This window comes from Coenobita brevimanus, chromosome 49, assembly GCF_032717465.1.
Source record: "Coenobita brevimanus isolate Jiangsu-jjx chromosome 49, ASM3271746v2, whole genome shotgun sequence".
Taxonomy (NCBI): domain Eukaryota; kingdom Metazoa; phylum Arthropoda; class Malacostraca; order Decapoda; family Coenobitidae; genus Coenobita; species Coenobita brevimanus.
The window spans coordinates 813,744-829,985 of NC_137002.1; the positions used below are offsets into that span (position 1 = coordinate 813,744).

The 16,242-nt window shown below is 45.9% G+C and overlaps 1 pseudogene; it reads left to right on the top strand.

Annotated features, from left to right (window-relative positions):
• The first annotated feature begins 7,963 nt into the window (after positions 1–7,963).
• On the top strand, positions 7,964–8,082 carry LOC145399582 (5S ribosomal RNA; annotated as a pseudogene).
• The last annotated feature ends 8,160 nt before the right edge of the window (positions 8,083–16,242 follow it).

The following is a 16,242-nucleotide window of genomic DNA, read 5'->3' on the forward strand; positions in this document are numbered from 1 at the left end:
ATCAATACGCTTCAAACTCTGCACATTTGTTCCTCGGACCAATACCCTCAGATAATTTTCTTTTGACGCTTTAAAGGTATGGACTGTATGCGGTCATCCTATACATCAAACAAACACCCAATTTCTGTGATCCTATTTCTGTGCGTTCAATTACATTATGGCAAAATCTGTGCAGAAATGTCAGTTTACTGGAGTTGTGTGGAGAGCAACTTGCAACCCTTGGGAATATTGGCACTTGTTTTATTTATTTATTTATTTATTTCCGACTCAATCTACAAAACAGTCCGACCCAGCAATGCTCCCACATGACAAACACTTTCACATGTCACCTCCAGTGCACTAACACCGACCGTTCATGATAGGTACAGGCTAAAACTGTCTCATTCAGGCCTGGTGTGATGGTAGTGGTTAGAATGTTTTCGTGACATGTCGGTAAGTTTTGTGGAAGATCAATAAGGCCTATTTTTTACGATTTTCAAATACGGGTTATCAATGAGTTCCCTGCCATAATGTGGGATCGAACCAGCGTCCTTTTAGAGAGCTTATGACTTCTCTAACCATCTGATCACCACCTTCCCCACAACATACTAAGAAATGGTGGTTCGGAGTGGAGTGGCACAAGGAAGTGGATACAGGAAGGAATGGAGTGGCAGGAGGAAGTGTAGGTATATGCACACCCACACACACACACACACACACACACACACACACACACACACACACACACACACACACGGAGGAGGGGTGGGGAGGCTTGGAGGCATTTTTGAGGTGGCCACTTTGAACTTTGGGATTAGGGTATAGTGTAGTAAAATACGGTAAATCTATAGTTCATTCAACTATACTCCTTTCACCTTAACTTGGCCCAGATTTTCGTCCTTTTATAGCTTATTTCACGTAGTTCAGTGGCATGACAGGACAATACTAAGGCTCTGAATCCTTCCATAGCACTTCTTCGTGACTAAGATCATATTCTAATGTTAATCTATTGCTACGACTCAGCGATGAAGATGAAGGGATGGCACTGTTGGCCATGTTAGAGTAAATGGAGTATAGGCAGAGATTTTTGTCATACTGCTGCTTATTTCCCTTCACTGGCACTTCCTCGTGACTAGCACAGTAGGCAAATCTCCCGGTGCTATATCTCTACATCTTTTCCACAGCACTTCCTCGTGACCAGCACTGTAGGCTAGTGTTAATCTCCCAATACATCTCAGCATTAAATTATTTAAATGGCTAGCTAAAGTGAACACAGTATAGGCTAAATGAATCCCTACAGGCCTACAGTTTCTCATCCTAGTGACAATCGCTGGTACAACAGCTTTTACTGGCAATACAAAAATCCATCCCTCGCCTAGCCTACCAATACTACCTGATCCCTTGGAAAAAGAAAATCGTCTCAGCCTAAGTGGGGCAATATATATATAAATAAACAAGGGCATCCACAGCAAATATAGTGTTAATTACTCTGAATCAATCTGCTTGCTCAGACACGGTTGAATGCAGATGTGTGGATTGCTGCCAGGCTGAAATACGCAAATGTTTAGCTGGGTAAAATCGTCTGGAGTTTGGAAGACTGGTTAAAACTCTAGTGAGAGAGAGAGAGAGAGAGAGAGAGAGAGATTATAACCAGGAAAATCGTCAATACCGATAACCTAACCCCTTCACTCCAAAAGGTCCCTCGTTAAGCTGAATAAAATCGTCTGAAAATTAGCCAGAATAACATACAAGTAGCTGGCAAAGTCCTCAGGCTAATGGGCTAAAACGAGAATAAAATGGCCTCGTCAGCGAAATGAAAAGGGGTTAAAGGGATGAATGGGGATTTAATATTAAAGGGACGTGTGGGTCTTTAATAACACATGTGGTCTGAATTACTGCTCTGCCCTCATTCATAACCTCCCCCTCTTGACTCCCCTCCCCTCTCTTTTCCCTACCCCTCCACCTCCCTCTCATTTCTTCCCCCTACCCCTCCATCTCCCTCCCTTCTTCTACCTATCCCTCTACCTCCCTCCCTTCCTCCTTTCCCCTGTCTTCTCCCTACCCGTCCACCTCCTTCTCCTCCTTCCCCTCTTCCCCTTACCCCTCCACCTCCCTCACCTCTCTTCCCCCTATCTCTCCTCCTTCACCTCCTGTTCTCTCTTCCCCGTAACCCTCTACCTCCTCCTTTCCCTCCCTCCCTCCTTTCCCCTCACACGCGCGTCCCCTCTTCCGGCCGCCTCTCTTCCCCTCACCTGACCTTAACGGACATTTCGTGACCTGCCCCTCATCCCCCCTTTTCCCCCTCATTCCCCTTTAACCTCGCACGTGCGCCCCTCAATCACGTATCCCCCCTCACCCACCCCCTTACCCCTTCAATACCCCTTTCCCCCATTCCTCCTTTCCCTCTTCACTTTCCCCTGCTTTCTCTTTTCCCCTCACTCCACCCTTTCCCTTGGCTCAATTCTTTCCCTGCACTACCCCCTTTCCCCTGAATCCTCCTCCATTCCCTCTCCCTTTCCCCTCTCTCCCTGTCCTTCATGCTCCCTTTAACACTGCACGTGCGCCTCTCAATCACATTATTCCCTTCATCCTCCCTTCACTCATTTTCCGTTCCTTAATTCTCTTTATTCTCCATACTCTGTTTTTCCCCTCCTCCCTCTCTCTTACACACACACACACACACACACACACACACACACACACACACACACACACAATCTTTTGCCTCCTTACTCTCTCTCTCTCTTTCTCTCTCTCTCACACACACACACAATCTTTAGCCTCCTCACTCTACTTTTCCCCCTCACACACACACACACACACACACACACACACACACACACACACACACACACACACTGAAATGCTTTAAAAACATAAGGGGTGATACGTCAACATTAATAATCAACCCTTCAACGTGATGACCAGGATTCTGAAACACCTACTATTAAAACCCGTAATATAACGACAGGGCAGTACAATTTAACAACTCATTTCGGGATAAAGAATGTTCATGGATTGGCGACTGGCTAACCAATCTCGAACAAGGACCAACAACAAAGGAGGAATCATCAGAGTGGTTTATAGTAACAAGCGGAGTGCCCTAAGTATCAGTTCTTTATCAATCCCTTGTACTGTTTAGCTACGCAAGACCACAGTAGGAACCTCGAGAACTGATTAATTTAAAGGTATTTTAGTTTCCTTCCGTAAAAATGAATGTAACAAGAAAACAGGTCAAATAGTTACAAAAATCCCATCTAAGAGGACTGTGGAAAGTTCATACAAGTGGCTAAAACAGACCAATAGCAGCATATGAATTTTCTCGAGGACAAATATGAAGTACTGGACAATGGTGATAAATTTAAATACATGGACCGAATACTTTAAGCCCACTACCATAATAAAGGGTATACGGCAGTGGATGAAGGACTAGCTACAAGAGGTATCAGTAATGTGAAATTAGACAGTATATCAGCGCTGTGGAGCACTGAGGTGTGGATGTGATAGAAAGCGTTAGGAGAAATACACTGAGGTGGTTTGGCCACGACGAGAGTATGCGAGTGAGGGGGAGAAGGAAGGGGAGGCCGAGGATGAGATGGAGGGATGGAGTGGAGAGGCATGAGAGGGGGGTGTGAGCTGGAAGCAAGGCAGTGAAGTGACATTAGACAGGGCAACATGGAGGCGATTTGTTTGTGACCACCCATTTCGGGATTAAGGCGTCTGGCTATAGACAGACAGACAGATACCACAGACTAACCAGGCCAAGACGATTTAGACTTGATTACACAGATTTTCGACAGCTGTTAGCCTACTCTGTTACGGCCTGACAAAGTTCCCTAACCCCTTTCACCACAATACCCAAGTGTAAAGACAGACTGGAGGATCGATTTGCTAGTAACCATGGAGATTCCTAAGGCCTATCCAATGTCATGCAACCACAAATCTCAGCTGTGAGAGTGGCACAGTTCCTTCTGATGAACTGTCCTTACTACTGGTCTCCACACACACACACACAAACACACACACACACACACACAACCCAACTTATGGAGGGTACAGCAAAGTCACTAAAATTATTCCATCCCTCAAACATCTACCCCTGGAAGAAAAACCAGAGAAATTACACACCGTTCAAGTTATGTTTTCTGTAATAAACCAAAGACTTACTGATCTTGTCCAAAGATAAAAATAAAGATAATAATAATAACAACAATACAAATAATAATAATAATAACGGGTAGGCTATAAGGAAGTTTTTTTTAGCAGTGCCAGACTAGAAGCGACGGAAGGAAGACTCGTTAGTGCTAAAACTTAATGCGATGCTTAAATATCGATTAGGTGACTACTTTGACGCTACAAGGCTAGTCCTCATAGTTAACTGTTGTTCTTGTTGCTGCTGCTTGTTTAACGTGCAGGCTACAGTATGCATAGGACTGGTAGGAATAAACAGTGGCGATAAACGGTAATTGTGTTCATTTGCAGAATTATACGCGTAGTTCAGACCTTTAATTAACTGTACTATACTCCTCTTATCTTAAATTGGCCCAGATTTTTCTCCTTTAGCAGCTTATTTCACGCAGCCTAACTTAATGGGAAAATTAGCCAATACTACGGCTCCAAGTCCTTTCCTTTGAGCTTCTTCGTGACTAGCATCATAGACTAGTGTTGATCTCATGTTACACCTCGACATTCAAAAGGGAGATGGCAATTTCACGCCTGGTTAAAATGAACAGAATAACAGTATAATAAGGATGAAGGAACGGAAGGGGGAAGGAGGCGTTGAAGGAGGGGAGTGAAAGTGTGGGAGTAAGAGGGAAATAAGAAGACAATAGGAGGAAGCAAGAGCGAAAAGAAGAGGAAAACGAAACGAACAAGAGGAACGAGGGAAAATGCAGAGGCGAGGGGATGTGAGGCAGGGAGGAAATATGATAAGATTAGAGACAGCCGTACCCCAATTGGTATTTAAGTGTTATTAGTCCAGGGGTCAATTAAATGGGTCTGAAGTATTCTACCGGTGTATAACTTCTCCCGTAGAATGGACGGGTGACACAGCTTCAACCGTCTTCTCCCCCCTGTCTCCTCCCCTTTTACTTCCTCCCATCCATCATCACCCCTCACGCCCCCCCTCGCACGTGACTCCCTCCATCTTTCCCCTCTACGCCCCTCCCCGCTCACCCTTATATCATCTCCTCTTCTCCCTCCCTGCTCCCTCATTCCTCCTCTCTCCCTCTTCTTCCTCCTCCCTCCAATTCCTCTCCATTCCCCCATCTCATCTCAATCCCCCTTCTTCCCATCCTCCCTCAATCTCTTTCATTTTTCGTCTCGCCCTTTATCCCATCTCTCTCAACCTCTTCCCCGTTTCATCCTCTCTTGTTCGTTTTCCCTCTTGCTTCTTAATACCTTTCAGTTTCCCTCCTACTCTCCTGCTTTCCCTCCTCTACGTTTCCTCCTCTTCTCCATCTCAGTCCACATTCTTCCACTCTTCCTCTATATACCTTCCTTCCTTAACATCCCTTCTTCTCTCCATTCCTCTCTCCTCTTTTTCCCCCTTCCTCCTCCTCCACCTCTCATATCTGCCCTCCATCTCTTCTTCTATATCCCCACTTTTCTCCCCTTCTCTCTTCTTCCAACCTTCTTTCCTCACCTTCCACTTCCTACCCTCTCTCACCCTCCGAATTATTTTCTTTCTCCCCTTCCCAACCTCTTCTCTCCATGCCTTCCTTCTCCGCAGCTCTCTCTCTCTCTCTCTCTCTCTCTTTCTCTCTCTCTCTCTCTCTCTCTCTCTCCATATCTTTCCCCTCACCTCCCTTCGCCCCCCTCTTCTGTCAAAAGTCAGCAGATGTTTATATATAGCCCAGTCAGATGTTAACGTTCTCTCTCTCTCTCTCTCTCTCTCTCTCTCTCTCTCTCTCTCACACACACACACACACACACACACATGTTCTTCCTTCTTGCCTTAATCCATTCAATCTTTTCCCCTTCATTTATATTCTCTTCATAACTTTCTTTCCACACCTTAGTTCCTTCCTCCTCCCGCCTTCATTCCTTTCCTCTCCATTCCTTCCTTCTTCCGACTTCCTCTCGCCCCTACTGCCTAGCTTCTCTCTTTTCCTACTCGCCTCTCACTCCTAACAAAACAACCCTCGTAACTTTACCACATTAACATTTCTTTCCGGTAGCTAATTCCAGACGATTTTATTCAACGCAGCACTGATCCCTTGTTCAGGAAGGGTTAATGAAGCCTGTATCTAACCCCTCTAGGTCAATACATCTCTTCTAAGCTAAATAAAACCGTATAGCTAACAACAGAAAAAATATATATATAGCTAATAATACCAAAATACGTCATTGGAAGAAAGTGGATGAACACGTTATTTTTCCACATACTCTATACTTACGTGGGAAGCAAGATACGGTAATACAGTATGCTCTAGGCTGATTCTGCCATTTACCTTCATACTCGCTTTAAGTTTTATATAATACCCATACGTAGTCTGTGAATAGGCCTATAACTAAGCTCCTTCACTTATTCCCGGGTCCTATTAACTATTTCTGTCGCTGTTAAATGTAGATGGTTGGGGTTTACTGCTCATACTACTCATGGCCGAACAACTGGTCACTCGTCCTCCAAAGTCTGCACTAAGTAGATAGCCTAACTCCGGGCCCCTACGCTCATTAAGGAGTGAGAGGATAAAGATGTAGGATGGACTGAGGAAGAGATGGGGGAGTCAAAGAATGAACGCAAAGTGGGGGGAAAGGGAGGGGAAGGGGCGGAGAAAAGGGAGGGGAAGGGGAGGGAAAAAGAGGAGGGGAAGGGGAGAAAAAAGGGAGGGGAAGGGGAGGGAAAAAGAGGAGGGGAAGGGGAGAAAAAAGGGAGGGGAAGGGGAGGGAAAAAGGGAGGGAAAAGGGAGGGGGAGGGGAGGGAAAAGGAGGGCAACAGCACAGAAGGAAAAGAGGAAGAGATAACGACGGAGAGAGAGAGAGAGAGAGAGAGAGGGAGGGAGGTAAAGATGGGAAGGATCCAGAAACACGATAGCCTAAAGGAAAACACTAAACCAGAACTATCACCACTACCCAACGTAAATGGACCGAGAAATTACTAAATCAAACCATGCTAGCTATTTACAAACCCTAACGACATGGGTAGCGGTTCAGTATTATATTGATAAACGTTAAAGTTCTATTCTTATTTTATGTTTTACTTTGATAACCTTTAAATATTACTCTGGTATGGTAAATGTTTTATCTTCAGAACTTCTCGCTTGAAACTGCTTTTCAACCACATTCACTTACGATCCTGACTAATTTCGTTATCATTTTACTTCTTTTTACTGTGACAATTGTTTCCGTTCATTATTACGTTTCTGACGATCTGAGAGTAACTTTCCTTTAGCACAAGTCTGGGAATGTCAGAGAACACAATGACACAGAAATTAATGGTAATCACACAAAGAATAATGATGTGATTTGAGGTGAAAGTGAACAGTATAAATACGAATTACCGGTAATACTAGCACTGTACATGTATCCGTATCAGACACACAGGAAAACATCAGCTACACAAGAGCTAAATGAACTATATATTACAAAAAAACACACACACACACACAAAAAAAACACTATTGTTACTTAGGGATTTCAACATGTGGTGTTTTTAGGGAAACAAAATGAACAAGAAAACGGCAGAACGATGCTAGATTGACTTGAAAAAAAGAAAACTTATACTGTAGACTAATGCTAAATAAACAATGACAAGAAATGTAAAGAAATGTGAACACGGAATCAAGGAATAAAAAGTATTAGCTACACACTATGCAAAACCACAGATGCTTCCACAACATTTATGATAAACAGCGCAGTAGATATATAGATATTTCAGATCACAACCTAATGAAAGTAGATATAAACACAAAGGGAATAGAGTAAAACTTCGGTAGGAACACATGGAAGCTGGACTATTATGGAACTGAAGGACCCTTTACTTAAATATGGAAATACCACGTTGAGTACACCGCTTCCCGTCCAATCAGCGAAGTTAAGCAACGTTGGGTCTGGTTAGTACTTGGATGGGTGACCGCCTGGGAACACCAGATGCTGTTGGCATCCCTACGTGTCAAGTGGGGTTGGTGGAGGATTAGTGCCCCTCCCTGTAAAACAATTAACTCTAAGCCGTTGGCCACCCCGTTTGGGATACATGGCGTCTGGCAATGAATGAATGAAACTTTGTTACTAGAGTTATCACTGTGCCATCGGTATATTCACTGTGCTTCTTGATTCTCTGTTTCTCTGATACACAGGAAGATTTTCTTTTTAATTATATATATTTTTCAGGCTTCTGTGACTCACTCTCGGCAAAACAAATCAAGCGTTGGCTAGAATGGAACACTCGACCGTTCTCCCAACTACAAAAGGATTAATGGTGACGCTTATGACGCTTAAGCTCCCGTGACTCACCTTTAGCAGAATAAAGCCGTCTGGCCTTGGCTGGAACAATTATTACTGTCTCAACCATGTCAGGGTTAATATCCAAGTAATGCCATTGAAAGTGGTTGTTTTACCTGTTTTATTAACTTTATCTGCCATTTTTATTTTTCACGCCTGCCCATAAATTTATTTCTGGAAGCTGGCAAAGGCTGAAGGCTGAGACGAAGGTAAACGACCAAAACCACCTGAGAAGCCATATACAGGTAGATAGATAAATGTGTGTGTGTGTGTGTGTGTGTGTGTGTGTGTGTGTGTGTGTGTGTGTGTGTGTGTGTGTGTGTGTGTGTGTGTGTGTGCTTCCTCTCCTCACAATTAAGGTGAAAAATGAACAACAACAACAAATCGCTGAGCAAGTGGTGCTACAAAGCCTTCCTGGCGTCTCTCAATAGAACCTTCGCATTCTCCCACCAACTTCCTTTCATTTCCATTAACCCCTGGAATCCAAGTGAATTATTTAAATGTATTCCTACTGATATAAGACGATTAAATTAAACTCCGGAGTGGCTACTAGTGCCAATATGGTCTACCTTTATCTACCCCCTCCAGCTTGAACAAGTCTATCCTATAAGCTGAATGAAATCGTCTGGAGGTAGCAAGAATTAAAGAAAATACATCATTGGACTAAAAGGGATCATAGATACCACCTTAGACTAATTCTCTCTCTCTCTCTCTCTCTCTCTCTCTCTCTCTCTCTCTCTCTCTCTCTCTCTCTCTCTCATTACCCAACCTTTCTTTCTTTTTTTAAAACAAAGTAAAACAAGGTCCAGGAAATACAAGGAGTTCTGCAAGACTGATCATGGGTAGGATCTGAGCCCATGAACCCAGCTCAGGGGGGCGGGGGAGGCACCATCTACTGTCCCACCCATTAATGCCTGGTGTGTGTGTGTGTGTGTGTGTGTGTGTGTGTATAAAACAGGCAGACAGAATGAGAAAAAAGATATATAAAAACACACGTTATTGATACATACAAATAAAAATACAGAAAGGTTAATAAAACACACACACACACACACACACACACACACACACACACACAGAGGGGGGGTGGGGCAAAGACGAAGGTAAAAGGCCAAAACTACCTGAGAGAAGCCATTAGTAAAATAACCATATCAAGGGTCTCACACACCCAGGTAGACCCGCACCCACGCCTCCGGGATACCTCGTCCTAGACCCACTTCGGCTTAAACCAATCTCACGCTAACAATAATAATCCAATCAACTATTTTACCTTCTAACCTTCATCACAACTACTAAGACGTACTTCCCACTGAAAATTATTTGAAAATGTAGATAAACAAAGGTGGTATTCAGTCCCACGCCGAGAATGTCATTTTACCGAACCCGCCAAACGCGACGTAAACAAACGGGGCCCGACCATTGTTGCCAGATCCTCAGAAGTCGCCACCTTCCCTGAACTACAAATTGTCGCTTTGTCGCCCCCCGCCCATATTTCATGTACACGACACTTTTTCCCCTTTTGTGACGGGAGGGAACGACAAGAGGAAAGGAAGGAGAAGAAGGGAGAAAGGGAGATAAAGACGGGAGGGGGACATCTGAGGCTCCCTTTTTTCCATTTTCTCTCACGAATCCCCACGAGAGAGGGCGAGGTCACGTAGGCAGGTAGTGGAGGTGGCAACAGGTTTTGTGTGTAAGTTATTGCCAGGTGGACAGGGGGAGACTAAAGGAGTGTGTGTGGGGGAGAAATAAGTAATGGTAATGATGATGGAGGTAGGCAGGCAGGGGTGGAGGAAGGGGATAAGGAGGAGAGACAGGGAGGGAGGGGTGAAGGAAGAGGGATAGGGAATGGCAGGGTTTGCTGGTAGGGGAAAGGCTGAGAGTAAAGATGCAGTGTGTAGGAGTAATAAATAACAGTAATAAAGACAGGAGGGAGGGAGGGGAATGGGAAGAGAGACAGGACTGGCTAGGACAGAGAAAAGGCATGGTTCGTCGGAAGGGGTGAGGCAGGATGGGGGTGAACATGGGGAGACTAAAGGAGGATGTGTGGAAAAGAAATAAGAGAAATAAATAATAGTCATGATGAAAACAGGCTGGGGATAAGAAACAGAAGGCAGGAAGACAGGGAGTGACTGATTTGGCTGAAGAGATAAAAAGGATACGACAAAGTTAAGTGCTGTGGTAAGGAAAAGCAGAGTTGAAAGGCAGGGCTGGGATGAACTGAGACAGCGAGATGCAGGGAGGGTTGGCAGAGACCGTGAGGGCGGAGGAGGACAAAGAGCTTGGTAGGGGTGAGGAATGGAGGCAGCAGCAAGGTGTGGAAGAAATAAATACTGTAATGGTGACGATACTGGAGGGGTCAGGGTTGTGAAAGAAAGGAACAGGAAGAGGTAGGGTGGGAAAGGGATGGAGAAAAGGCAGGGTTGGCAAGGAGGGGTACGGCAGGGTAGGGAAGGGTTAGGTATGTTTTCTGAGGGGTGGAGTTACTTATGATACTGATGATACGGAGATGAGGAGGCAGGACAGAAGTTCTTGTTACTGTTCAACTCCAGACTCCTCTCGCTGTAAATCCACTGGACTGCACGAAACAGGGGACTTCACCCAGAGACCTTTTACTGAGGTTATGTCGAAGGACTGTGTGGTGATAGTGTCGTGCATGTGGTGAGTAACTGTGACGCGGTGTGTGGGTGAAGTGATCTGCTTGTGAGGTATATATTGTGTTGGTGTGTAGCAGGGAAGGGTGGTGGCCGCATCGCAGGCTGGCTAGGTGTACTCGTGTCTCTCTGGGCAGGGCAGTTTATGAGGAGTGTATGTCTGGTGATGGAAGAGATGACGGGATACAACATACTACAAAAGGCCAGGAAGGGTTAAGCAGGGAGGCAGAAACAGGAGAAATAAGCAGGGGTGTAAAGAGGCAAGGTGTGAAAGAAATAATTACTGATGATGATGAAGAGGGTCACTGATGAGATTGAGGGGGATAAGGAATGAAGACAGAGAGATAGGATGGTAAGGCAGAACGACTGACGTGGGTTGGTAGGGGGGGGGATGAAAAAAGCTAGGACAGGGTTAGGTATCGTCGTAGGGTATGGTATATTAAGACGAAGACGACGACGATGATAATGATGATGATGATCAGAGGTAGGGAGACAAAGTTGGGTGGAAGGAGAGAGAGAGAGAGAGAGAGACGAAGGATGGGGAATGGGACAGGCAAGAGGAAAGGTTGATGGACATAAGTAAGGATGGGTAGGCATGGGTTGTATATTAATGTTAGGCAAGGTAGGGGTACGCAGGTTAATGATGATGATGGGCAGGAAGGGAGAGGGAAGAGGGCAGGGAGGGGTACGGTAGGGTGAGACAGGGTTGGGTGCTGTGTAGGGTTGGGCAAGGTGGGAGTGGATAGGGTAGGGTAGGGTAGGGTAGGGTAGGGTAAGGTCGGGTAGGGTAGGGTCATATAGGGTAGGTTGGCACAGAGTAAGGTAACAGTATGGTCAGGTAGGGTAAAACAAGAAATACGTAGAATAAAGCAAGGTAAAATAGTAAAGAAAGTAGGGTATAAGTAGGCTGTAATGGAGGCAAAGTGAGGCAGGGTCAGAGGGCAGGTAGGGTAAGAAAAATGAGAGGGTAAGATAACGGATAGTATAAGTAGGATTTGGGGAAGGGAAGGGAAGGGAAGGGAAGGGAAAGGAAGGGAAGGGAAAGGAAGGCAAGGGAAGGGCATAAGAAAAGAAATCAGATCAAGCCAAACCAAGACAGAAAAAGGTAAGGGAAGCACAGGCGAGTTGCAGGAAAGGCAGGGCAGGGCAGGACATAGCAGGACATGACATGGTATCTGATAAGGGAGGGCCAGGGCAGGACAGGAAATGGCAGGGCAAGGCAAGATAATAAAGACAACAGAAGGGCAATATAGAACAAAGAATGGTTGGGTAGGGTAGGGTAGGGTAGGGCAGGGTAGGGCAGGGCAGGGCAGGGCAGGGCAGAGGAGAGGAAAGTACACCAGAAAATAGTAAAATAGAGCACACCAGGGCATGACAGGCCACGTCAGGTCACAAGAGAGAAAGACTGGGCAGGATAAAGCAGGACAAGACAGGTCAGAAAAAGACATGGTAGGGCAGGAAATGACAGGACAAAGAAAGACAGGGCAGCGAAGGACAAGACACTTCAAGACAGAGGAGGGGAGGACAAGGTAGGCCATGTCTGAAAACAGTAGGACAGGTCAGGAAAAGGAGGACAGACCACGATAGGACAGATGGTCAAAGAGACAAGTGAGTGGGTTGGGGTTTGGGGGGGGTTGTGGTGGGTGTGTGGCCCCCTGGTGAGTACTGACCAAAGAGGCGGGAATGGGCGGGGTGGGGCGGGGCTACTGTGTACAACCACGCCCATATGTCAAGTGGACGGGATGGGTGTGTGTGTGTGGGGGGGAGGGGAGAGTATGTGAGAATGAGAGCAAGGTATGTGAAGGTACGGTATGCGATATGTAGGGTGGGAAGGGTGTGGGAAAGTGGGTGGGTATGTGCTTAAAAGTGGGAGAGTGGATGTGAAGGTGTAAGAGTGTGAGTGGCAAGACTATGTAACTGTGGGAAGTGTGGGAAAGGCTGAGTACGTGAAAATGTGCGATGGGTGGGGTGGGAAAGATGTGAGAAAGTGGGTGAGAGGGTGTCTGTGGGTGTGGCTGGGTGGAAGTGGGAGAGTGAGAAGGGACATGAAGGTGGAAAGGGTGGTGGGAAGGGAAAGTGAGGGTGGACTGGATTGGTAGGGCAGGGTACACGATGGATGAGGGGGTGGGGAGGAGGGTGGGAATGCTTGTGGGTGAGTGGAAAGGTGTAAGGGTATAAGGCAATATGGAAGTGGAAAAGTGGGTGTAAGTGGGTGGAAGCGTGTTGTGCAATTGTAAGGGTATGTCTATATTCTGTGGTAATTGGTGAAAGGTGGTTGGGTGTGGGTGGGAAGGGTGTAAAAAGAAAGTAATGGGTGTGTGGGAAAGTGGGAAGGGTGTGGGGAAGAGGGTGTGAGTGAGTAATAGAATGTATGTGGAGGACAGGTAAAGGGTGGGGAATGGGTGGGTGGGGGGGAAGGAAGGGTATCGGTGAGTGGGGGGGGAGAGAGGAAGGGGTATGGGTGGGTGGGGGAGAGGGGAGGGTATGGGTGGGGGAGAGAGTAAATAAGGTACATAAGAAATCAAACAGCAACACAATCCATTGGTCCTTTCGAGGCCAATTTTGTGAGAAAGTAGGATACAGGATGCCAGTTTAGGAAGCTCTGTATTTCCTTAACACCTTTCCCTTGCCAATTTATTTAACCTGTATTTCCGCAACACCTTTCCCTTGCCAGTTTCTTTAACCTGTATATCCGCAACACCTTTCCCTTGCCAGATTATTTAACCCGTATTTCCGTAACACCTTTCCCTTGCCAGTTTATTTCAGGAACCCAGAACTAAACACTATCTTATATATTACTGACCACTTTATGTCGAGATTCCACACCTGCATTCCGATTTAATTTTCACTTTAGTTTTGCTGCTAACAGATAACTTTATTCAGCTCAGTAATAAAAAAAAACAGCAGTAAAGGAGAAAGTGAAGGTTATATTTAATCTTATGAAGCAAAATAAAGTTACTAGGGCACAGAATTAATATAGCAAACTACACATCATGGGGCTGAAGGGGTTGTAAAGAGGGAATAATTAGGTCTTAAGCCAATTATTCGCTCCAAAAGAGGTGGATTATTAAAGTCTTACCTAAATTAGTCTTAGCTACGATACAGGTAGATTACTAATGAGTCTTACCTGTACACACGCCTCCTATGCTACTCTGAGCAAGTGCCTGTGACTGCTACGATATTCCGTGAGACTAAGACAAGGATAGCACAGTTCGGCGACAATGACCAATAATGTCCCCGTTAAATTTATGCCTAGAGTTCCAATTACAGGATAGAAGTAGGCATTTTAAGGGGATAATAAAGGGGGGGAACCAAGGAGAAGGGACCTAGCTTCGCGACTATGAGCTCATAGGCGGAGGGCAGTACGATTAGGACCCTTTCCCGCATAATCCCTCACAGAAAGCCCTATTCCCTCACAGAAAGCCCTAATCCCTCACAAATAAGCCCTAATCCCTCATAGATAAGCCCTAAGCACAAATAGGTTAATCGATTCATTGCTTCTGCAACTCTTCTCTCTACTATATCAATCAATTTCATTACTTCCCATCTCTTCTTATTTTATTAATATTTTCCTTTATTCTCTCTCTCTCTCTCTCTCTCTCTCATCACCTCTCTCCAACCACAACAAGACCAGATGGGGGAGTGAGAGGGAGGAGGGGGAAGGGGTGGGGGCGTGTAGACCCCTTGGTGAGCACTGACCAAAGGGGCGGGGCTACTGTGTATAACCACGCCCATATGTCAAGTGGGCGGAGTTGGAAGGGTGTGGAAAAGTGGGTGGATCTGAGAATGAGAGAAAGAGAATGTGTGTGTGTGTGTGTGTGTGTGTGTGTGTGTGTGTGTGTGTGTGTGTGTGTGTGTGTGTGTGTGTGTGTGTGTGTGTGTGTGTGTGTGTACAAAATATTATCCAGTACACCTACACACGGTTCTCAAAGCCTTCTAACCACTAACTCTCTCTCTCTCTCTCTCTCTCTCTCTCTCTCTCTCTCTCTCTCTCTCTCTTATCCCTTTCGCCGCTAAAGTTCCTCGCTATTAAATAAAATCGTCTGGTACTTGCCAAATTAAAATATAGAGGTGTTTCACTAGCAACCAAGGAGATTTTCGGTTTTTTTTTCACTGACAAGAATAAGGTGTAAAATGAACCTTTCTCTCTCTCTCTCTCTCTCTCTCTCTCTCTCTCTCTCTCTCTCTCTCTCTCTCATTACTCTTCGTCCTATAACCTTCTTTGTTTACTTCCTCTCTCTCTCTCTCTCTCTCTCTCTCTCTCTCTCTCTCTCTCTCTCTCTCTCTCTCTCTCTCTCTCTCTCTTCTTCACCCTTCAACCTTCCTTTTCGCATTTCTTCTCCTTCGTCACCTCCACTATCCTCCTCCTCCTCCTCCTCATCCTCATCATCATCATCACCATCACCACCCATCTAACCATCATCCTCGTCCTTTCCTTCACCATCATCACTCACCTAACCATCATCATTCTCCTTCCTGTTACTCTATTATCACCACCACCATCACTACCATCATCTTCACCACCACCACCACCATCATCACCACCACCACCACCACCATCATCAACACCACCACCACCATCACAATCACCATCACCATCATCATCACCACCACCACCATCACAATCACCACACCATCATCATCACCACCACCACCACCACCATCACAATCACCACACCATCATCATCACCACCACCACCACCATCACCATCACAATCACCATCATCATCACCCCCCACCTAACCACCATCATTCCTTCCACCTACTCCATTATCATCATCATCACCCCCCAACCTCCCCCCACCTACTCCCCACCACACACACCCTCCCCACCCCAAGAATTCGCTAAGATGAGTATCACAAAGGCACAGATAAACAAGGTAGGCAGGTAAGCAAAGGAATATAGGCCTAGGGTACAGGGTGGGTAGGGGTCATTTTGCCCTAGGTGTGCGTAGGATGAGGGGCAGATGTGGCGAGATGAGATTTTGGCGAAGGTAAGGGGGGAGGGAGGGAGGAGGGAAAGGAGGGAGGGGGGAAAGAAGGAGGGAGGGAGGGGGGATAGAGGGAGGAGGGAAAGAAAGAAGAGAAGGAAGAGTGGGGGGGAAATGTGGGAGGGAGGGTGTGAGGAGGGAAAGGAGCGGGCAGGGAGGGTGGAATGGGAAAAAGAGAG